At 40.6% G+C, this 4547-nt stretch overlaps 1 pseudogene; it reads left to right on the top strand.

Annotated features, from left to right (window-relative positions):
• Window positions 1-3857: 3857 nt before the first annotated feature.
• LOC126019953 (uncharacterized) lies at window positions 3858-3952 on the top strand (annotated as a pseudogene).
• Window positions 3953-4547: the final 595 nt, after the last annotated feature.

A 4547-nucleotide genomic window follows, 5' to 3' on the forward strand; every position in this document is an offset into this window, starting at 1 on the left:
AATAGCCCTAGATACCCAGGTTCTGATTCCAGTTACTCACTGCTTATTTTTTGCTACAAGCTGACACCTAAGTGCCATGAAACTGCTCCTATTTGTCCTGCTGGTCTTTCTGACCTTTTCCTGCTACCAAGGTGAGTATCTGGTTCTAGGTACCATGATAGGACATAACTATTAGCTGTTGTTAGATTTTTCTCTGCCGAAGTGTGAGGTGACAGGTTTTGTCTTGTATGGTTTGTGTGTCTTCCATTCAGAGATCTTCTAGATGCTCTTGTCTCACTAACACAGCAGAGTCCACTCCAGATACTCTGCACAAAAGAAGAATTCTGCACAAGTTCTGTACCAATGATGAGCCAAGTTTTCTCAGAACACAAGAGCCCTCCTCATGCTTTCTCTTCCTCTTCTTACCTTTCAGCTCAATCAAGAAACGAAATGCAAGAGTGGGGTAAACAGTTGTTGGAAAAATACCAGGCTCAAATTAAACCATATACGGCAGTGTTAAAGCAGGTAGTAGTTTGTGTTGATAAAATACTCTTTTGATTATTCTTATTTGCAGAAAACATTCTTATGTGCAGAAACACTGACCATTCTTTTCTTTTTTCTACACAGAAGGTTTAGAGAGGAAAAAATAGATCATGGGCTGTGCTATGAATACATGAGTAGAGGCCTACACTGTATTCGCTTCTGAGAGTTTGGCCTATCTAAACCTACCTATAAACTGAGTGGACTGCACAGAACCTTAGGCAGGAGCGTTTTTCTCAGGTCCAGAAGAATAAACATTTCCCAGAAGGAAAAACAAGTTCTATGTTAAATGTGGAATATCAAAACTCATGAGAAGCATATACACCTCAGGTTATAGTTCCATATTGTGAGCCACAAATCTGTGAAATCAGACCTTCCATCATCTCATCTCTCCTCGAATTATCATTCCTGTAAATTTTTGTGATATAATCAGTGGTGCTCAGGGATTTATCCTATCTCTGCATGCAGAAATCACTTCTGGCAAACTCAGAGTAGCTTATAGGAGGCTAGGTCAAACCTAGGTCAACTGCATGCAAGGTAAGCAACCTACATGCTGTGCTAAGACTACAACACCATCAGTCATGAACACTTTTAAGAGTTTTAAGTGATGGGACCAGAGCTATGACTCAAGATATAAGGCATCTGCCTTTTACTCACTAGCCTAGGATGGAGCGTGATTCAATCCCCCAGCTTCCCATATGGTCCCGCAAGCCAAATGCGATTTCAGAGTGCATAGACAGAGCATTACCCCTGAGCATCACAGGGTGTGGCCCAAAAACAAAACAAAACAAAAAAAAAGAGTCTAAAGAGATGATCTTAGACTCAAAATGTCAATGAGCATTTGGGGCTGTTCTATGCAATAAATTCCATCAGATACATGAGTTTTGGAGGGACCAATAGAAATATTAGAATAACTCTAAAGTCCTATGTCAAGTGTATTAGTACTACAATAATATTTGTTCATAGGAGTTTACCAGTGTCTTTCTATGTCAGTCCTTATCAGTTCCCTGTTGTTTGGAAAGTTAAAATATTATTGGCATCCTGGTTAGCAAGGAAAACCTGTTGGCAGGCCCACTGTCCAGCAGCATAATTGAGCTCAACTTTCGATCTTTTTATATTTCAGGAAAACAGAACTTGGAAAGAAAAACAAACTTCATAATCAGTCCTACAATGACCAAAGGATCCTCCTATAAAATGCAGAGGTTTCAATATCCTTTCCAATAAATTACTTTGCCTGCACATCTACTTTTATTCTACTAGTCTACTTTTATTCTACCATGTCTCATATTCAATTTGCTGGATTTACCATGCAGTAGCCCTGGAGGGTTGTCAACATTCAGTTTCAGAAAAAAAGGAAAGTCCAGTTAACCATGACAACCTAGGAACACAGAGATCATGAAAGGAAGTTGAATACATAATCATTCTGTATCTTGTTCATGATTTTTCTATGCTTAGAAAATTCTTGATAAATATGTCAGTTTTTAAAAAGTAATCAAAAATTTCCTGTTACTGTTGATGGGGTAAAAAAACAGATAGTATACTCACTGATCAAAGCTGCTTCAAGATCAGCATACTAAAAGTATGACCCTCATGGAACCACAACCAACCATTTGGGTTTCTCTCCACACTTTTTATTCCAAACCAATAGGCATATTGACAACTCTAGTAACAACCAAGTCTCAGCTTCTGACAAACCAGTGCATTCGGGACTGAGGGTATTCCCTATTGACTTCAAAACCATGTCTCATCACCATGTCCCAAGGTGATGACCAGGGACACTAGTTGCCCTTTCAACAATGCTTATATATAGGACAAAAGGAACTGGGTTACATGCACAGTGGCAGAACATAGAAGAATCATTGCCAGAGGTATTTGTGGCACAAGTGAGAAGGTAAGCATGAACACTGGGACTTAGGAATGCCTCAGCAGCAACACAGTGTTAATAAATCATCACTCCTTTAACCAGAGCTCTGTCTGAGGGAGGAGGGATGGCCTGAGTCTAGTCTGATTAGGAACCACTATTAATGGAAGATGTTACCCCTCTTTTGCACCACATCCCTGGTGCAGTCTCTCCAAGACTTTTTCTCAAAAGAATCAGTGGCACTTCAGGAAACAGCTGCTCTACTGCATTCCATCTGCCTGGCTGTTCAGGAATAGCATCAAGGGGGATCCAAAATATAGGGAACAATTTTGAGTCTAATCTCAATTTGAGGTAAATTCAAGAGCTCAGCCTGAACTTTACAGTGTATGGCCATGTAATCAGCATTGCTCAAACAAAGTCAAATCCACCTATGAAGCTAATAATCTGTCATATTTTTCAAGAGCTCTAGGAACAATAGACATGTTTCTTATGTGACAACTTCCCAAACACTCTGCCATCATTTGGAAGAAACTCGCTGGAATAACTGTAATCACTTTTGATATCCCCTAACATAAGTCATGGTCCTGCCAAAGTTTACCAACTCATAAACTGAACAAAGAATGAAGTGTGCATTAGCCTCTAGGTGCAACTTTAATCATTTCCATGTATCTAGTGATTCTATTTACTCTACTGTGAGTTACAGCTACCTAAGATCATGGAACTCTGCAATGTCTAGGGGAAAACATTATGACTGATCAACCAGACTCTGGAAACTTATGATATTCATTCTTTCTGATATAGACACATCACCCCTTATCCTTCCCCATAGGTCATAGTGCCTTCTCTTTTTCTACAAGCATAAATTTCGCTTTGATTTATCAGAAATAATATACTATGTTTTATGCAGAAAACACCAACAAATCCAGATCTCTATTTCCAATCAACAGCTTTATCAAAGTCCTTTAGGTTCAGAAAAATGTCATTGAAGTTGTAGGGATGAGGCTGTGAATCTATTGGAGAGAATTTATGAACCCACTTTGCCTTCTTGTCATCTAACAATCACTTTGTTCAGATTCTTCCATCACTCACTGCATCCCTCATAGCCTTCCCTTCTTACCTAATGCAAAGATATCTCTTGAAGGCTTGTTAAGGCTTATCATTTGGGTTAATCTCTCCTAAAAGGCCTTCCAGATTTTCTAACACCTCTGCTGCACTAAATTCTACGAAGAGTGAGGACCCAGGGAGACACTTCAAATGGCAAAATAATCCCTCACACTGCAATATAGCATGTAGTGAAAGTGATCTCTATAGCCATTTTAATAATACCTTTAAAGAACTAATACAGGGGATAAAGATCTTGTATTAAATGCAATCAATCCAAATTTGACACCAGCACTTTATTCCGTGCCCCATTTCCTGCACAAGTAATACACAAGCACAAAGTTGTGCACCACGAATTATGACATAAAACCCCAAATGAATGCTCGCTTCGGCATTGGAATAATACAGAGAAGATTAGCATGGCCCCGGCACAAGAATGACATGCAAATTCGTGAAGTGTTCCATATTTTAAATAAATGAACTGATTAACTCCCATATTTATAAATAAATAAAAATAATTCCAGAGTGAGAATAAATGCCAAGCATTTAACCAGAATAAGGTGAATGTTTTTTCTGTTTTCCCTGAGTGGGAAATAGCAGGTGTGAGGTAGCTAACCAGTGGGTCCATTTCTGTTTGAAACATAAGTCTTTGAGGGACTGGAGCGATAACACAGTGGTAGGGCATTTATCTTGCACAGGCAGTCCAAGATGAACCTGGGTTTGATAACCCAGAGTCCCATATGGTCTCCAGAGGCGGGAGCAATTTCTGACTGCATAGCCAGAAGTAATCCCTGAACATCACCAGGTGTGGCTAAAAAATGAAAGAAAAAGGGAAGGCTAGGTCAGGGAACTCGTCACTGCAGAGACTGGGAGCCTAGGTGAGGTAAGGCCTGGGGAACTCGCTGCTGCAGAGACTGGGAACCTAGGGGAGGCTAGGCCAGGAAACTCGCCTCCAGAAGACTGGGAGCCTGGGTGGAGGCGAGGCCAGGGAAGTCATCGCAGCGGAGACTGGGAGCCTAGGCTGAGGTAAGGCCTGGGGAACTTGTCTCCCCGGAGACAGGCAGGG

Source organism: Suncus etruscus, chromosome 9 (assembly GCF_024139225.1).
Source record: "Suncus etruscus isolate mSunEtr1 chromosome 9, mSunEtr1.pri.cur, whole genome shotgun sequence".
Classification (NCBI taxonomy): Eukaryota; Metazoa; Chordata; class Mammalia; order Eulipotyphla; family Soricidae; genus Suncus; species Suncus etruscus.